A 20,159-nucleotide genomic window follows, 5' to 3' on the forward strand; every position below is an offset into this window, starting at 1 on the left:
TGGGTACTCTGAGCTGCTGTTTGGTGCATAGACACAAACAACAGTCAGGACCCGTCCCCCCACCCGAAGGCGGAGGGAGGCTACCCTCTCGTTCACCGGGGTGAACCCCAATGTGCAGGCGCCCAGCCGGGGGGCAATAAGTATACCCACACCTGCTCGACGCCTCTCACCGTGGGCAACTCCAGAGTGGAAGAGAGTCCAGCCCCTCTCGAGAGGGCTTGTACCGGAACCCAAACTGTGTGTGGAGGCTAGTCCGACTATATCTAGTCGGAATCTTTCTGCCTCGCACACCAGCTCGGGCTCCTTTCCAGCCAGAGAGGTGACATTCCATGTCCCAAGAGCCAGCTTCTGCAGCCGGGGATCAGACCGCCAAGGTCCCCGCCTTTGGCTGCCGCCCAGCTCACATTGCACCCGACCCCTTCGGCCCCTCCCACAGGTGGTGAGCCCATGGGAAGGATTTAGCTTGCATTTAGAATTTTGCATAATCTTATAACACAACCAATCAATTATTCCTATTAAATGTAGCATTGCAAAATCTTAAATTCACAATTTAGCTTCTTCCAATTCCTGAAAGCATGTTCTGTCATTTTTTTTTCTTCGAATTTCTCATGTGGGCTCGACACTTAACATGCACTAGTGTGGATTGGTTTCTGCTTGCAAACAGATTTCTCTCTTTTTCCTCTCATTTTTATCTTTCAAAATCATTTCTGTTCTGCGGTGCAAATTGGATAGACCACAGTCTAGCAATTTTTTTTATACTAAAACTTTAGCCAATGTTCATCATTTTAACATATACGCACACACATGCACAGCTCTCGCATGCAAAAGGTAGTTCCCAGCACCAATGATTCGTCACAGGCTGGCCATTTCCCGTGGTCGATCATGAGCTGGTCCCTCCCATGCACACGAGGACAGCACATTCTAATTTTATTTATTCATCTTCTAGAAGCAAGTTGCATTTATTTACCACTTGATTTGCGTATTTTAACTTTAGTGTAACACAATTTGAGCTCTAGTCATTTGTAATTTGGGCATACAAACAGCATTGTCACACTTCTTGGATGGCCAGGATTTCTAATAATCTAAAAAAAATTCTAATAATCTGACAGTGACATGTTTTGCTGTCATATGGGCATCTATTCTTTCTTTCTCTGTATGAGCATAAGCGGTCAAAGAGGAGGAAGCTTGTCATGCTAAAAATTTGGCTTCTCCTCTGCTCCTTCCTCCACCCTTTGATTGATATTGTTTTGCAAAACGACACTCTCGTGCGAAGTGTCCTCGTCTCCCACAGTTCCAACAGTTGTCAGAATCTCGTGGGGGTTTTGAATTATATGGCGGCCTGCGACCTTGTTGGCCTCTACCTCTCCCTCTGCCTAGCTGGGACCCTTGGAAGAAGACTGTTGTATCTTCATCTAGTTCATCATCATCATTATCTAGATGAAATACATCAGACCTTTTGCCTTTTTTGATCACTTTTTCAGCATGTCTGGCCCATTGCATAGTTGTTGTCACACTTGCAACATCCACTTCCACCAAATGTTTCCTCACCCAGTTGCCTATTTCAGGGCGGAAATTAGTGAGGAGCGCATTTTTAAGCTGTTGTTGATAAGCACTCTCAGCTGTATCATTGAATGGGATGCCACTATGTACCCAGAATTCTTTTTCAAATCTCATTTGAATGGCGGCCTCATCACTTTTCAACTTTCTATCTTTTGTCTTTTGGATTTGTTCTCTGCTTTCTTGTGAAGCTTTCAACCACACTCTAGCACTTCTACCACTTCTTCCACATTTCAAATTTCCTTGTACTCCATACATTTTCTTCCACTTCAGCATGTATTGCATACAATTAAGAAATCTACTTGCCATGAACCTCTCGTTTTAAAGAAGAGCAGAGCAAGAGATTTACCGTTCTTATTTCCCATCTTAATTTTAGTAGCTTAAGGTTTGACAATTTTTTTTCAATTTTTTTTTCTTTGAGGATCCTCAATGCAGGTTTAAATTGACCTTTCAACAAATTACTAGCCTGTTTTATTGCCATGGATCAACGCTAGAACTGCTTCTTAGTCAATTTATCCTACCAGTCACACACTCAATCACACAAACTCCAGCGCCTTTTTTAGGCCTATGCAGGGATGGGTGTAAAACCCTCCCAAACAGCTTTGGAAAAACGGACAAAAGAAAAAATCTACGCCCTTCTTCAATTAAGAAAAAGAAGCTCTGTTTTTCTTAGCCCGTTTCTTCCACTGGGACTTGAACCCAAGCTATTCTTTGGCTTGGAAAAACATACAAAGAAAAATCTACGCCCTTCTTTGATTAACAAAAAAGAAGCTCCGTGTTTCTTAGCACATTCCTTCCACTGGGACTTTAACCCAAGCCAGATCCCTCAGCTCGGAAAAACAGACAAAGAAGAGTCTACACACTTCTTCGATGAACGAAAAAGAAGCTCTGCCTTTCTTAGCCTGTTTCTTCCACTGGGACTTGAACCCAAGCTATCTCCCGTGCACCTCTATGTGTTACGCGTTTAACAACACAACACAATTTCAGGCCTTTAACTTACTTGTCCCCTGGTTCGTTGCACTGCCGGGTCCCGTCAATCCACCTCTGTCAGACGAAGGCAGACCTAAGATGCTGGCCCAGCGAAGAATTTCCTTCCCAGGTCTTTCTTTACCAGGTCCGGCTAATGGACGCTGGCCCGTCGACGGTGTACAGCGCGTCGTCCTCCGTCAGCCAGATGATGGGTATGAGGGTCCCGGGTTTCGGCACCAAAATGTTAGAGATTTGCTCACTCCAACTTATTTTGCAAGAACCAAACAGGAGACAAGCAAGTTCTTTTAGACACCTGCAGGTGGAGAGTCCATTCGTCGCTGTCTGAACAGTGATTATCGAATGAAGTCTGAAAAGTCTCCTCCCTGCAAGGGCATATTTATTAGGAGGAACAGAGTGGGGGTGAGAGTGGACAGGTTTGGTGAACCCCCGGCCTCTGGTAAGATCAGAGCAGGGGGTGTTTTACGATGTTGTGGGAAACAGAACAACTTTGATTGCTTCCTCTGCAGCTAGTCAATCAGTTCAAAAGATCTTAGCACTTTGTTCTACTACTTTTGTTAAGACAGGACAGGCGAGTTTAATTATTACAGGTTACATTCCAACATAATCATAGGATCAAGATAACCTGGAAAACCCTAACAGGGATGATGGGAACAGCTGGCGCTAGAGCGACGACCGGGCTGGAGAGGACAAACGATTCTGCAGGATTTCCAATAGTCAAGCGAGTCAGTATCTCAGGGACTGATGAGCGAAGCAGCATCAAGGGACAGACTGACACTTAGGTGTGCGCTGGCGGCGCTGATATCTCGCTGTCCATGAGCCCGTGGCAGGTGACGGCGATTCCACTGACAGGTGGGTGTGGTCCTGTCGCAGGTGGCGCCAGCACGTGACAGTACTTTTGGTATGAGAGAATGGGAAATGATCCCATCTCTGTGTTTTATTTGAAAATTTGTAATTTCATAACTTTATTCAACACAAATCGGGAAACAAAATACGATCGTAATTTCTCAAATGGTTTCTCAAATTTCAGAAATGCTCTATATCTCTCTTGTGTCGCAAATAATTGAGGCTTTTGACGTTGCTGGCATGGTTTGGAGTGTAATTCACCTCCACTGCGATGGTGGCTGTAATATTAGGTGAACTACGGTAGTAGGAACCTTTGAATAGCGCGGTATTCCTGAGGGGTGAATAAACGAGGGGGGACCCTTTTGACTGTTCAATCCTACTACCGTCTCACGTCTGGTTCTTCAACGTATTACTATTAATTATAAATTAATAGATAACCCAACATGGTGTCAGAAGTGGTGCTAAAAGGAAGATACCACGGAGTTGGAGGTCCCGGACATTGAAAGCCTCACAAAAGGGGGAGCAGGTGCAGTCCGTGTGCGTGACGGTGAGGAGACGCAAGTATGAGAGGTTCCATGTGCCGCCACCGGAGAAATTCACGTTCAAGCCAGAGGAATGGCCGAAGTGGATAAAGCGCTTTGAAAGGTTCAGAGTAGCATCCGGACTGGAAACACAACCTGAGGGAAACCAGGTAAATGCCTTAATCTACACAATGGGAGAAGCGGCCAAGGATATCCTCACGTCATTAAGATTGACTGACAGAGAGATGACCGCCTATGGAACGGTGAGGGAAAGGCTAAATGCACACTTTATTTCAAGAAGAAATGTAATTTTTGAACGAGCCAAATACAATATGTGACAGCAAGAGGCGGGAGAAACTGTGGACAGCTTTATTACTGCACTTCACGGTCTATCGGAGCATTGTGGCTACGGTGCGTTGCATGAAGAAATGATCCGAGACAGATTGGTGGTCGGATTAAAAGACAAAAAACTCTCAGAACAATTGCAGCTAGACCCGGACTTGACTCTAGAGCGGGCCATGACAAAGTGCCGTCAGAGTGAACAAGTAAAGAAACAACAAGAAATGTTGAAAAGTAATTTTAACATGGAAGCAGCAAGCGCGGAACTCAACAGCGTCAGCCTGAAACAGCGTCAGCGAGCCAACACTGCCACCTGCTGGAAAAGTACGGGAGGGCAACAAAAGAGGACAATGGTTAAAAAGACGTTCTCAGAGACCCCAAAACAGACAAAATGTGGGAAATGTGGCGATTTGAAAGGACACAATCCACAACAATGTCCAGCAAGAGAAGCAACATGCAATTTGTGCAAGAAAAGAGGACATTATGCCAAGGTGTGCCGCACAAAAATGGTGCATGAAATGAATGTCACAGAAGAGAGTGATGATTTATTTTTAGGGGCACTTAGCAATGGCCAAAATGATGACCCATGGATTGTAACAATATCAATGGGTGGCACAGACACAAAATTCAAAATGGACACTGGCGCCGATGTCACGGCGATACCAGCAAAACTCTACAACGGACAGTTGGCAAAGCTGGAGCACGTCAGCAGAGTTGTGCGTGGGCCAGGAAATGTACCTTTAACGGTGGAAGGAAAATTCAACACTAAACTCCACAAAAATGGCAAGGAAACAATGCAAGACATTTATGTCGTGAAAGAACTAGGGTTCCCACTATTGGGACGGCCAGCACTAAATGCACTGAAGTTAGTAGCTAGGCTTGATACAGTGACTCTCGACTCAAAAGCTAGAGTAAAACAACAGTTTCCCAACCTGTTCAATGGATTAGGGAAATTGGAAGGAGAATACGACATTGTGTTGAAACCCGATGCAGTGCCATTCTCAATCTCTACGGCAAGACGTGTTGCGCTGCCACTACTTCCAAAGGTGAAGGAGGAGTTGGCGAGAATGGAGTCACAAGGCGTCATCAGTAAGGTGGAGGAACCAACCGAATGGTGTGCCGGAATGGTAGTGGCGCCCAAGCCCAACGGAAAAGTATGGATATGCTCTGACCTCACAGAACTAAATAAATTTGTGCAGAGGGAGCGACATCCACTTCCAGCAGTGGAACAGACACTAGGACAACTTGCCGGAGCCAAAGTATTTTCCAAATTGGATGCAGATTCTGGATTTTGGCAAGTACCGCTGTCGAAAGGCTCGTCTCTGTTGACGACATTCATTACACCTTTCGGGAGATTCTGTTATAAGAGATTGTGCTTTGGAATATCGTCCGCACCTGAGCATTTCCAGAAGAGAATGTCACAAATTCTAGATGGATTGGATGGTGTTTTGTGCCAGATGGATGACGTGCTTATCCTAGGAGCTACGCAGGAGGAGCATGACAGGCGACTTCATGCAGCACTAACACGGCTCCAGGATGCAGGCGTCACACTCAGTGACAAATGTGAGTTTTTCAAGTCAACAATAACATTTCTGGGGCAGATTGTGGGAGCCTCAGGAATGAGTGCTGATCCAGACAAGGTGAAAGCGGTGTCCACCATGCGGGAGCCGAGAAACATCACTGAAACCAGAAGCTTAATCGGCATGGTTAATCACCTGGGGAAATTCCTACCACATTTAGCAGACAAAACAAAGCCATTGAGAGATCTACTCAAGAAGACTAACATGTGGACATGGGGATTGCAGCAACAAAAAGCTTTTGAAGAAATCAAAAAAGAACTTACGACACCACCAATACTTGCATTGTACAACCCGAACGCTGAGACAGTGGCATCGGTTGATGCCTCCTCATATGGGTTAGGAGCAGTGCTTCTGCAGAAACAGGATGGAAAAGTAAGACCAGTTGCGTACGCGTCACGCGCCCTTACTACTACAGAGCAGCGCTATGCGCAAATTGAAAAAGAGGCTTTGGCCACAACATGGGCATGTGAACGCTTTGCAGAGTTTCTCATTGGCTCTACTTTCCACGTGGAAACGGATCATAAACCATTGGTCCCACTCCTGGGTTCACGACACCTAGACGATCTTCCACCACGCATACAGCGGCTGAGGATGCGGCTCATGGGGTTTTCATATGACATTTCGCACGTACCAGGCAAAAGTATTGCAACCGCGGATGTGTTGTCAAGATCACCGATGAACAGCTCAGAAGATCAGCTAAAGGAGGAGGAAATTGACTTGTATGTGCACGCTGTCATGGCTAGTTTGCCAGCAACTGACAGCCGAATTGCAGACATCAAGAAACATCAAGACAACGATGTCGTGATTAGTCAAGTAAAAAAATATTGTTCTGAAGGGTGGCCAGAAAGGTTCACGGCGCCATCTATCATTCAGCTATACTTGCCATTCTCAGGAGAGTTCAGTGTGCAAGACAGATTGTTGTTGAAAGGCACTCGGATTGTGATTCCAGAAGCTCTACGCTGCGACATCATGAGTAGGTTGCACGACGGACATCTGGGAATACAAAAATGCAGGGAGAGGGCGAAACAGTCAGTGTGGTGGCCAGGATTGAGCAAACAAATACAACATGACATAGAGAAGTGTGATGTTTGTGCTCGAGAAAGAGTGGTCAATAAAGAGACATTTATTCCAACCGAATTCCCAGAGAGGCCTTGGTCGAAGGTGGGAGCAGATCTATTCCAAAAAGGGAGTAAAGTATATTTACTCATTGTCGACTACTTCTCCCAATTTATTTGAAGTTGCTCCACTGAAATCTACAACATCTGAAGCAGTAGTGGAGCATTGTAAGTCCATATTCGCGCGACATGGAATACCACAGGAAATGCGCACGGATAATGGGCCACAATTTGCATCAGACAGTTTCAAAAAGTTTTCACGGGACTGGTGTTTCGAACATGCGACGTCTAGTCCAAAGTTTCCACAGAGCAACGGGGAAGCAGAAAGAGCTGTCAGAACTGTGAAGAGTCTGCTAAGCAAATCCAGTGACCCATATTTAGCTCTAATGGCATACAGAGCGACTCCATTGGCAAATGGATACAGTCCAGCTGAGTTGCTGATGGGGAGAAGAATAAGAACGCAACTTCCAACTATCCCTTCACAACTGGACCCAAGATGGGCAGACATGGAGACATTGAGAAACAGCGAGCAAAGTTCTCGACAGAAACAGCAGAGACATTTGAACACTCGACACAGAGCACATGATCTGCCGCGTCTGCATCCAGGTGACCATGTCTGGGTGAAGGACATGAACGAAAGAGGGACAATAGTTTCCACGGCAGACACACCCAGATCATACCATGTCGAGATGCAAGGAGGTATCCTGCGGAGAAACAGAGTACATCTTTCTACTACTCCTATTGCACCATCGACTGAAATTGTCCAATCAGAGACTGAGGGGGGGCACAACAGTGTTGTTGATGAACCGACGAGCACACACAGCACGCTGGTTGATGGGAGTCAGCGAAGACAAGGAAACGAGAGACGCTACCCTACCAGGGAAAGACAACCTCCAAGCGGATTGAAGGACTACATTACTCAGTAGTTAGTCATATATTTCACAGTTGAAACTGATAATGGTTCAGTAGTTGAAAGGAGTGTGTATTACGGAAGATATAGTAACAGTTATATTCTCAACACTTTCATGAAAAGTTTGGTTATTATAGTGACGTTGAAAATAATAGGATTCCTACTCAGAAAGGAGGATGTAGTATTAGGTGAACTACGGTAGTAGGAACCTTTGAATAGCGCGGTATTCCTGAGGGGTTGAATAAACGAGGGGGGACCCTTTTGACCGTTCAATCCTACGACCGTCTCACGTCTGGTTCTTCAACGTATTACGATTAATTATAAATTAATAGATAACCCAACAGTGGCGTTCGATATTTTACATTTGAATAGAAATCTGTCAGTTTACTTTAGGAAGTAAAAGTTGCTTTCTAGAAATCCATACTTGTAATGTATGAGGAACAACAATCGGGCGAATTCTTCAAAAAGACAGACCTACAGCTGACAAAAAGGTTTTGATACGTTCATATCATGTAACGAGTCGGGAACGTGGTAATTACATATTTCGCATTTTACTAATTTGTTTGAAACAGTTTAGCAAGCAAATGCACAGTTCTAGAGTACAGTTAACATGCTCAATGGCGTTCAGACTTAATCTATGTGCGTACAATTGCGTGTAACTTTTGCTTTAATCAGTAAGTCCGGGGGGAGAGCACGAACGCTGTCCTCACCCACAGAAGATTGGCAGTCAAGATTTCCCACGATTCTTAAGTCGCAGGAGTCGGCACTTCCGGAGTGCAATGGGTGATTCTCACCCTGGGTGATTTGCCTTCTTGTTCAGGTTGTCTCCCGTGCCAGGCAAGTATGAATAGTAGAAGTTACCGGGCTGACGTCTTTATCGCACACGCCATCTTCAGTCACGGGCTTAATTGCTAAAAAGGTGTGGCACACATACACACTCAGCGGATGAAACAGGATTTGTAGAACTGTTTAAATAGTACCATTTGTCATTACAAAACCAAAGTATTATAAATTAAGTAAGAAATAGATTAAGAAACACTACCATCATGCTTTGCTTCTTTTTCTACCCTTCATTGCCCCTACCCCCACGCCTTTGTTCACCTCCTTTTTCTTAGAGTCGCCATCTAACGGTGATGGCAGCAACCTTAACAAACCATAAAAAATCGTAGTAAAATAATATATGTGCAAAAACATGCCCCTTAGCATTGCCTCTTTTAACCTGAGAACCCTAAAACTGTATGAATTTGTGTTTATTGAAAACCACTGAATATTATGTTTTTTTTCTGAACAAGTTTTGAAAATGACATTTTCTTAAAAAATTGAGGATAAGAATTGTAATAAAAATTCTTGGAACAATGATAGGAAAATATCAAGCAATGAAACACATTTTAATTATATTTAGAACGGTTACATAAATTCTTGCTGCCTCTCAAATCGAAATGTCTTACATTTAGATCAGACCCCATCAAGTCATAATTGACTGCTTAACCCTGTAAGAATTAAGCGAACGGATTGAAATGGTTCTCTAGCATATGAACTACCGATTTGACCAGGAGAGGAAAAGCAGTTTTTTCTTCTTCGAATTTCTCATGTGTGCTCGACACTTAACATGCACTAGTGTGGATTAGTTTCTGCTCGCAAACAGATTTCTCTCTCTCTTTTCCTCTATTTTTTTTTTCTGTCAAAATTGTTTTAATTGAATAGACAACAGTCTAGCAAATTTCTTTATACTAAAAGTTTAGCCAATCTTCATCAATTTGGGACTTTAACTTTAACTTTAACACATACGCACACACATGCACAGCTCTCGCGTGCGGAAGGTAGGTCTCAGCAACAATGATTCGTCACAGGCTGGCCGTTTCCTGTGGTCGATCAGGAGCTGGTCCCTCCCATGCACACGAGGACAGCACATTCTAATTTTATTTATTTATCTTCTAGAAGCAAGTTGCATTTCTTTACCACGTGATTTGCATATTTTAACTTTAGTGTAACACAATTTGAGCTCTAGTCATTTGTAATTTGGGCATACAAACAGCATTGTCATACTTCTTGGATGGACAAGACTTCTAATAATCTAAAAAAATTATAATAATCTGACAATGACATGTTTTGCTGTCATATGGGCATCTATTCTTTCTTTCTCTGTATGAGCATAAGTGGTCAAAGATCAGGAAGCTTGTCATGCTAAAAATTTGGCTTTTCCTCTGCCCCTTCCTGCACCCTTTGATTGATATTGCTTTGCAGAACGACACACTCTTGCAAAGTGTCCTCGTTTCCCACAGTTCCAACAGTTGTCAGTATCTCGTGGGGGTTTTGAATTATATGGCGGCCTGCGACCTTGTTGCCCTCTACCTCCTCCTCTGCCTTGCTGGGACCCTTGGAAGAAGACTGTTGTATCTTCATCTAGTTCATCATCATTATCTAGATGAAATACATCAGAACTTTTGCCTTTTTTGATCACTTTTTCAGCATGTCAAGCCCATTGCATAGTTGTTGTCACACTTGCAACATCCACTTCCACCAAATGTTTCCTCACCCAGTTGCCTATTTCAGGGCGGAAATTAGTGAGGAGCGCATTTTTAAGCTGTTGTTGATAAGCACTCTCAGCTGTATCATTGAATGGGATGCCACTATGCACCCTGAATTCTTTTTCAAATCTCAAATGAAAATCATCAGTATCTTCGCCAGGCTTCTGTTTTATTGCTGCCAAATGACCATAATTCGCTCGTCTTTGAAATATAGTTCGTACTCTTTGCACAAGACCATTCCATTGTGCTGCATACTTCCCTCCCAATTGATTTCCCTCAACGGGATAGGGAAAAGGCCCTTGATTATTTCTGCCTGTATAATTTCCTCTAACCTTTGCCCAGTCTTTTCCCAAGGAGGACATTGCAGCTTCTCTTGCCTCATGTCCATTCAGTCTATAGGAATGTATAATTCCAGCCATGTCCTCTGCCCATTTATCTGGGTCTTCAGCAACAGGGGTAACCCCTTCAACTGCTTTTCTTGCCTCTTCCAAAGTCCATGGCCGGAAAACATATGTATGTGGGAGTTGGTCTTCCCCTACAAGAGGATTTGGCACCTGTATCATTGGGCACACATCAACCTTGTCTAAATTTTGAGAAAATCTCGCAGCAGTGGTCAAACTTCTTGTTTGTACAGGACTTCTAATAATGTGACCCTGACTTCTTTTGCTGTTATATGGGGGGGGGCTGAATTTTTCTTAAACTTGGATACAAGTTTTGTGTGCGAGCGGAAGGCCCCTCTTGCTCCTCTGCTCGAGCTGCCCCTTCAGCGTCGGCTGGAGCCGTGGCCGCGGCAGTGCGCCTGCGCACTGTGGCCTCATTGTCTTCCGGCCTGACAAACATAGTCTCAGCCTCATCACCTTTCATCTTTCTATCTTTTGTCTTTTGCATTTGTTCTCTTCTCTCTTGTGAAGCTTTTAACCACATTTTAGCACAATCCAATTCTCTCTCTTTTCTTTTCTTTTTCAGTCCATTTTTTCTTTTTATTCACACTCTCTTCTAAAACATCAACTACTATCTTTCACACTTCAACTCTCAACTTCCCTTCTACTCCATACTTTTTCTTCCACTTCGGCATATATTGCATACAATTAAGAAATCTACTCGCCATGTACTTCTCATCTCCGTCAAGAGGTAGAGATTTACCTGTCACGTCTCGCCCCAACTGCTCCACTATGTGTCTGTTGTCTTGGTTTCTGTCTGTGTGCTCGCCCCTCCCCTCCTGTGTGCCCATGATCAGTGTGATTGTTCCCACCTGCCTCTCGTTACCTGTCTTGTATAAAAGTCCTGTCTGCCCCTCTCTCCCTGTCGGATCATTGGTATTGGTATTGGTATTGGTTTTGGTTTTGGTCATTGGTTTGGGTTCCTGTCGTTCGGTGTGTCGTCCTGTCTTGGTGCCGTCATGTCCTGCTGTCTTGTTTCACGTCCCGGTCAGTCAGTCAAGTTATTGTTCGTAAGTCATGTCAGTTTGTATTTTGAGTTCCACCAATAAACCCTGGTCCAAGCTGCACTTGGTCGTCCTGCTCCATGCTCCACAACCGATCCGTGACAGAATGATCCGACCATCACAACGACCAGCGCTTGGACCCCCCTCCACCACCAGCTCCCGCTGCGACGCCCGATCGTCGTCCGAGCTTGTTCCAGCGACGTCGGACTCACGGACGCCATCGGAGTTCCTCCCGGCACCATCGCCTCCGCGACCGTCGTCGGACTTCGCTGCCGCGACGCCGGACCCGCGGCCGCCATCGGAGTGCTTCTGGCGGCAGCGGCTTTGCGGCCGCGATCGGACTCTGGTGCCGCGACGCCGGACCCACGGCCGCCGTTGGAGTGCCTCCCGGCGTCATCAGACTCACGGCCGCCATCGGGCTCCACCCCTGCGTTGCAGGACCTGCGGGCGTCGCCAGACATCCAAGCCAGCTGCGTCGGACCCGCGATCGTCCCTGGCTCCACTCCCACTGCTGCGGCGCGTGATGGCTCTTGCCGCTGCGCAGAGCCCCGCCTTCCGAGTGTCGCCGATCACTGTACGGACTTTGTGAGTGGCCGCCAATCACGGTACAGACTTCCGGAGTCGCCGCCAAGTGCCGTACGGACTTCCTGAGTGGCCGCCGATTGCGGCACTGACTTGTGTATGCCGCTGATTGCGGTTGTGTTTCCCCGAGTCGCCGCGGAGTGCGGTTGTGTTTCCCCGAGGTCCCCGCCCGAGTGCGGCTCTGTCCCCTAGGTCCCCGCCCGAGTGCGGCTCTGTCCCCTAGGTCCCCGCCCGAGTGCGGCTCTGTCCCCTAAGTCCCCGCCCGAGTGCGGCTCTGTCCCCTAGGTCCCCGCCCGAGTGCGGCTCTGTCCCCTAGGTCCCCGCCCGAGTGCGGCTCTGTCCCCTAGGTCCCCGCCCGAGTGCGGCTCTGTCCCCTTGGTCCCCGCCCGAGTGCGGCTCTGTCCCCTTGGTCCCCGCCCGAGTGCGGCTCTGTCCCCTAGGTCCCCGCCCGAGTGCGGCTCTGTCCCCTAAGTCCCCGCCCGAGTGCGGCTCTGTCCCCTAGGTCCCCGCCCGAGTGCGGCTCTGTCCCCTAGGTCCCCGCCCGAGTGCGGCTCTGTCCCCTAGGTCCCCGCCCGAGTGCGGCTCTGTCCCCTAGGTCCCCGCCCGAGTGCGGCTCTGTCCCCTAGGTCCCCGCCCGAGTGCGACTCTGTCCCCTAAGTCCCCGCCCGAGTGCGGCTCTGTCCCCTAGGTCCCCGCCCGAGTGCGGCTCTGTCCCCTAGGTCCCCGCCCGAGTGCGGCTCTGTCCCCTAGGTCCCCGCCCGAGTGCGGCTCTGTCCCCTAGGTCCCCGCCCGAGTGCGGCTCTGTCCCTAAGTCACCGCCAGAGTGCGGACCTGTCCCCGAAGTCACCGCCAGAGTGCGGATCTGTCCCCAAGTCGCCGCCCGAGTGCGGTGCGGTTCGGTTCCCCAAGTCGCCGCCCGAGTGCGGCGCGGTTCGGTTCCCCAAGTCGCCGCCCGAGTGCGGCGCGGTTCGGTTCCCCTAGTTTTTTTTTTTTTTTTTTGGGACGTCGGGAGACGTCCCTTGTGGGGGGGGTTCTGTCACGTCTCGCCCCAACTGCTCCACTATGTGTCTGTTGTCTTGGTTTCTGTCTGTGTGCTCGCCCCTCCCCTCCTGTGTGCCCATGATCAGTGTGATTGTTCCCACCTGCCTCTCGTTACCTGTCTTGTATAAAAGTCCTGTCTGCCCCTCTCTCCCTGTCGGATCATTGGTATTGGTATTGGTATTGGTTTTGGTTTTGGTCATTGGTTTGGGTTCCTGTCGTTCGGTGTGTCGTCCTGTCTTGGTGCCGTCATGTCCTGCTGTCTTGTTTCACGTCCCGGTCAGTCAGTCAAGTTATTGTTCGTAAGTCATGTCAGTTTGTATTTTGAGTTCCACCAATAAACCCTGGTCCAAGCTGCACTTGGTCGTCCTGCTCCATGCTCCACAACCGATCCGTGACATTACCGTTTTTATTTCCCATCTTAATTCTAGTAGTTTTAGGTTATATAATTTCTTTTTCTCAAAAATATTATTATTATTACTTATTTATTTCTTTTATGTCTTTGAGGATCCTCAATGCAGGTTTAAATTGACCTTTCAACAAATTTCTAGCCTGTATTATTGCCGTGGATCAATGCTAGAACTGCTATTTAGTCAATTTATCCTACCAGTCACACACTCAATCACACAAACGCCAGCGCTTTTTTAGGCCTCATAGCTCGGACAAACCAAAGTCGTATCTCATAGCTCGGACAAACCAAAGCCGTATCTCATAGCTCGGACAAACCAAAGCCGTATCTCATGGCTCGGACAAACCAAAGCCGTATCTCATGGCTCGGACAAACCAAAGCCGTATCTCATAGCTCGGACAAACCAAAGCCGTATCTCATAGCTCGGACAAACCAAAGCCGTATCTCTCGTGCACACAACTTCAGGCCCTTAACTTACTTGTCCCCTTGGTTTGTTGCACTGCCGGGTCCCGTCAATCCACCTCTGTCAGACGAAGGCAGACCTAAGATGCTGGCCCAGCGAAGAATTCTCTTCCCAGGACTTTCTTCTCCAGGTCCTCCTAATGGACACTGGCTTGTCGACAATGCATCACGTCCTCCTTCGTCAGCCAGATAGCGGGTATGAGGGATCCCGGGTTTCGGCACCAAAATGTTAGAGATTTGTTCACTCCAACTTATTTTGCAAGAACCACACGGGAGACAAGCAAGTTCTTTTAGACACCTGCAGGTAGAGAGTTCACACGTTGAAGGAGTGAAGTCTGAAGCTCCCCCAACTGCAAGGACATATTTATTAAGAGAAACAGAGTGGGGGTATGGGTAGTCTGAATAGAAAGCCCTTGTCCTCTAGTCTAAACATCTCAGGGGATGTTTTACGATCTTGTGATAAGGAGGACAAGGTAAGGTATTTATTACCTGTTGCATTCCAACATAATCCTATGATAAGGATACTCTGTAAAACCCTAACAGTATCTGTTCTTGGGTTTGGGGGATTAAGAGAGCTGACCGTAGAAGAGAGAATTTTAACCATAAAAGTGGTGATTTTACCCTTGCTTTTACTAATCAGTTCTGTTTTCATCCCAACAAGTAAGTTGCTTTTAGAATTGGACCGAGCCATTTTTTACTTCACCTGGAAATCCAAGTCAGAGGGACTGAAGAGGGACACCATGAAGAAAAAGAAAAAAAACGGAGGAGAAGGAGTCCCGGAGTTAAACCTCTTCCTCGGTAGAAGATATGTTGCCCTGCACCTGTGAAGCGCGCTTTGTTACACCAAATGCACCGAAAAGCCAAGCAATGACACGATTCCGGATGGGCTCATACCTTTGGAAAATAAAGCTAATACCCACCGACCAAAGAATTCCTGTGTCTTTTAATCTGTCACCTTCTTATTCCTTAGTCAAGAAGTTTTTGAAGAACTTTAAATTAGAGCAAGAGAATAGTGAAATTTTAACAAATCACAGGTCTATGATCTCTGTCGTACAGGAGCAGGAAGCGGCGTGTCCAGTGCACGGGCTTGCATTCGGCGAGCCCACAACAGTTTGACACAATGTCAACCACCGCGCCCTCTCGAAACAAACTCCGGGACCTGTTACGAGTGGTGGCCCATGATGTCCTCCAAGTCAGGTCCGTTATGCACTCCCGGGGCATGTCAGCGCTCTCAACGTGCCCCCGACCTGGCTGTGGCACCCAGGAGTCGGTGTTGCACCTGCTCTGGTAGTGCAGGGCTGCTGTAGACTTGTGGGCGACCTGCAATTCCCGGCAAGGGAAGCGCTATATGCAGACCTTGTACTCTATGGAGTGAGCCCATTGAAAATCAAGCAAGAAGACTTTACAAAGCAGTGGCTCACCTTTGCTGCCATCAAAGACGCCATGTGGACTTCCAGAAATTTGCTGGTAAGGAGGCACAGACATCCTAGGAGCCATGTTGTCTGGGGCTTCATGCCCCTGGTAGGGTCATCCATGGCAAACGGATCCTAGGTGAGGGGCCAGACAAAGCACGGCTCTCACAAGCAAGCAAGATGGCGGCGCGTGCACACGCAGCGGCCACTCTCTGTCCCGTTCGGTGTTTTGTGAGTGTTTACTGAGTGTTTGTCCGGCAATTTTATGTATGTTCGTCTCGTGTGATACGTCGTGCTACTAGTGCGGCGGGCATGTTCTGCTCAACATCGGCGGAAGTGGGTTTTATGGCGTTCTGGACTTTGGTGCGGAGAGATTAAGGGCGCTCGGACTGCTTCGTCATGGAGCGACGCCGGACTGGCCTGCTCTTCCTCCCCCGGTTGGACTGCGTCGTGAGCTCGGACTGCTCCGTCCTGGAGCATTGTTGGGATGCGTCGGCAGCGGGTCTGCGAGGCAGCGGGAGAGGGGCCAGCGCGGAGACATCGGGCCAGGCTTGCGGCCACCCCACCTCGCCCAGCCGTGCCTTCCATTCTACTGGCGTACGTTCGTTCGCGGGACGACAAGATGGGTTGCGTTCGCCTGATAAGATCCACGAACCGGACAGTGCGTGCCTGCTGTGTGCTCGTGTTCACAGTGGCCTGGTTGACTGTCATCTTTCCGGACTCTGCTGTGGATCGGGAGCGGCTAGCGTGCTATCACTCTTATTGTTCATCTTCTTGTTTTATTTTTCCTGTGTTGTTTACTTGTATGTGCGTTGTGAACTCTGTCTTGTTACCCTGGGATAGTGAGAAACGTAATTTCGATCGCTTTGTGTGTCTTGACATGCGGAGCTATTGACAATAAAGGAGACTTTGACTTTGACTTTGACTTTGACAAGCCCCTTATGAAGAAAAACATAAATGGATTCCGTTTTCCGAGGTGGGGCTTGAAGGCGAGCATCAACGCCGGGTCAAACGCACCTCTTTCCATAAGGCGGGTTTGTCTTAGCCGGGTTCGGAGATTCGTCCGTAATCTAACCACCCGAGTTAAATTAACTCCACCGGAATCAATCTAATTTCTGTACGACGCCAATCCCTCTCAAGTCACCCGAAGCTCGAGCCGAGTAACTCAATTCGAGGCAAGACTTCGAAGTGACCGCATCGTATTGATGGCTCCCCGCTAATGTTTGAAGTTCTTATTATGTTACGGATATTTTTAGATGTCTTTGTTAAGACCTCAGGGATTCGTTTGTATAGCGCACCCAAGCACTAGTTTTGCCGAAGTAAATGTTGATATGGGTCCGTTCCACTTGGTCGCTCATGCAGCGAGCCGACCAACTTGTTTATTCGAAAGAGAATCGAATTAATAAAAGTGTGACAATAATAGCATTTGAGAAGAAAATTACTGCACTTTATATTATTAATTCCAACTTCTTATAAGTAGATCTAGCACTTAAAGGTCGGAGTGCTTCACCCCACTTGATTGCTTTAAAAAAGAGTAACAACTTTCTTAAAACAAATAAAAATGTTTTACTCTATTTAGATTTGCCCAGTAATTAATTTGGAAGGCAAGTCTATTTTTCGACCGCGTCCTGTTTAACTTTTGACGCGGCCCGACAAATTTAGGAACTGGGCCGCGCCCGACAGACAATCGAAATTTTTTTATCCTTCACCAACTCTAATAATCTATTTTAACCATCGCCATTATTTTATCTAGAGGAAGTAAATTTTCAAACGAATTAACATTTAACAAAATTAACTTTTCCCTTAAATATTTACGAAAGTTATTTAATTCTCTAACATGTTCGGAGTTGCTTTTTACGCGGCCCGTCAAAAAGGGGAAACAGGCCCGCGCCCTTCAAATAATTAAATTATTTTTAGTTCTACACTAAACCGATAATCCGTTGTAAGCACTTTCGTTAATTTATTCAGACGAAGCAAACTTCCAAACGGATTGAAATTAACCCGTGTCTTAAATAACTACGGGAGTTATTTAATTCTCTAAAATTGTCTGAGGTTGCTCTTATTTATTACGGTCCTAAGTTATACCATAATAATCCCCTGCACATTAATCAAATCGTCAAATCAACCCCAAACATTCGATTGCACATTCAGTACAGATCAGCGCACATCGAAGTAGATAATATACAAAACACATTTATTGACGAAACATGAAATCGAATTACAAATCTCAATTACTCGAGAAACCGGACAATTCCACTCACTGATACCCGTGTTAATAAAATCATTCAATCCCAGAACAATTCGATTGCAAAACACAGTTCATGACAGAGGGAAAAGGTAGATACCAGCTGCGTGCTATTTTTGGTGGAAGCAAAGTCGAGTGATCAATTCGATCTTACTTCTAAAATCCAAATTAGATAAACAGGCTGGCCTCGAGGGAGCCGGCGGCCCGATGACTATTTCCCACTCTCGCTAAAATACATAAAAGTCGTTTTCCCTCACCTAATTTCTCCTGTAAAGTTGTCCAGTCCAATTTTTTGGAGTAAATCCAAGTTAATTTCAGACCAGCGATCCTGCGTCTCGCACAAAGATCCCGGGACTCTGGAAAAAATCTTGAAACTCCTTCGGGCTTCTTCACGTATGAGCGCTCTTTGGGGGAAAAAGCCCCGTAGCTGCCCCTGCAGAACTTTTTATAGACTTGTCTGGTACCTATATTCTCTCTATAGGATAAGACCGCCTAGTTTCCCACGCCCTATAGAATCTGGTCAGTTTTCCCACGCTGTATAGGGTTTGGACAATTTTCCCCCTCTCATACACCTGCTGTCCTTCAGCAGATGTTTCCGCTTTGACCAGGCATTACTTTCCACCAATGTACAGCTAGCCGCCGGTAAAGCCTTTCACTTCCCCTTTTCTTCACTTCCTGTTGCATGAGAATAATTTTTAAAGTTACGCTTCAATTAACTCTGAAATAAAAATCTAAACCTTTGATCTATTTCTTTAACCAATTTATGTCACGGCACTATTCTCATAGTGACGGGTCTCTTGATCGAATTGACTAACAATATTGCTTTAGCGGTTACAGAATACATTTTTAGCCAAGCAAAGAAATCAAAAAGTAAAAATCACATTTGTGCTTCTCCAAACAATTTATGTCACGCCACTATTCTCATAGTGAGGGGTCTCTTGATCGAATTGACTAACAATATTGCTTTAGCGGTTACAGAATACATTTTTAGCCAATGAAGTGAATTTTGAACTTTAGGCGTATCTGTATGTTGCATTAGATGATCCAATAGTAGCAGTAAGACTATCAAACTATATTTGCTGTACAGAGAAGCTTTAGTTTCAGTAGTGTACAAGTACTTAGTAGAAGATAGAAGGGCCAGTTGTCCGTGACCAGGGAGAATTCAGTTTCAGCAATGTGTGCAATCCTATAATAAGGTAAGGTGGCTGTTGTCGTCCATCACCAACAGCGCTGGTCAAGATCTCCTTTTTAGGACTGAAGTAAACTAGTAGATTGAAAACTACAGCTGTTACCCAAAGCCGTGACATCAGCTTCTTGTCAGGTATAAAAGCTACGGGCCTGACAAGAGGGGGGGGGGTTCGCTCTAGCGGGTGCCAGCGGTCTCTCATTCCAGCGGGGGCTCGCTCTAGTGCGGGCTCGCTTGCTCCCTCTTTTGGGGGGGGGCTTTTTTTTACATCCATGCCTTGGGCCACTCAACTTTTTGGAAAGACTTCACTCTGACATCGGTTGAATAAAATATTTTCCCAATCAGCCGTGGTCCCTGAATTGCTTATTTTTCTGAAAACAGCCACCGACCACCGAGTGTTTTTTGGAGACCAGCAAAGCAGCAAAAACCATATACCACACCAAGCAAAGAAATCAAAAAGTAAAAATCATATTTGTGCGTCCATGCATGACTCACACTCTGACACCGTGTTCCTGTTTTATTTCTATTTTAACTTGCTTAGCTTATTCTGGCCCCTTTTTTGGTCTCATGTTTTGGTCTGGCGCCATCCTTTGGACAAATTTGGAATTTCAGCTCTGCCAATTTATTCCTGTGAACAATCCATTTTTTACCATTTGCACCTTCTTTTCCCCCCATGTTACATGACAGATCTGATATGTATTTCTGAGCACTTTGAAATAACATGTTTTTTGATATATTGCCTGAATAGCTTAATGACCCTTAAGGAACTGTTCAATGCATGGCTGACTATTTTCTAAATCACGGACACTGCCAAAGTTGTCTAAAAATGTACAGTACTTGATTATGTTTTATGTATTGACTAATGCTTGATGCTAGTTTTCGATTACGACTGAACGTTCTGGACAGAGGAAAATATTTAGCCTAACAAAGAAAAGATATGGTTGGAGGCATGATTAAACTAAGAATCTGATGACGTAAGCAAGTACATGGAGTATCAA

At 46.2% G+C, this 20,159-nt stretch overlaps 1 long non-coding RNA gene and 1 other non-coding gene across 3 annotated transcripts; both read right to left on the minus strand.

Annotated features, from left to right (window-relative positions):
• Positions 1-5,613: 5,613 nt before the first annotated feature.
• LOC137840886 (uncharacterized) lies at positions 5,614-8,944 on the minus strand. 2 transcript variants are annotated; one of them, XR_011088026.1, is made up of 4 exons: positions 8,898-8,944; positions 8,650-8,766; positions 6,714-6,823; positions 5,614-6,181 (listed from the first exon to the last, which is right to left on the minus strand). It is a non-coding gene; the product is annotated as an uncharacterized lncRNA (long non-coding RNA). The 2 variants fall into 2 exon arrangements; XR_011088025.1 differs by having other exon boundaries at positions 8,650-8,929.
• On the minus strand, positions 8,539-8,700 carry LOC125980239 (U1 spliceosomal RNA). Its single transcript, XR_007485555.1, has one exon. It is a non-coding gene; the product is annotated as a U1 spliceosomal RNA (small nuclear RNA).
• Positions 8,945-20,159: the final 11,215 nt, after the last annotated feature.

This window comes from Syngnathus scovelli, chromosome 13 (assembly GCF_024217435.2).
Source record: "Syngnathus scovelli strain Florida chromosome 13, RoL_Ssco_1.2, whole genome shotgun sequence".
NCBI classification, from domain to species: domain Eukaryota; kingdom Metazoa; phylum Chordata; class Actinopteri; order Syngnathiformes; family Syngnathidae; genus Syngnathus; species Syngnathus scovelli.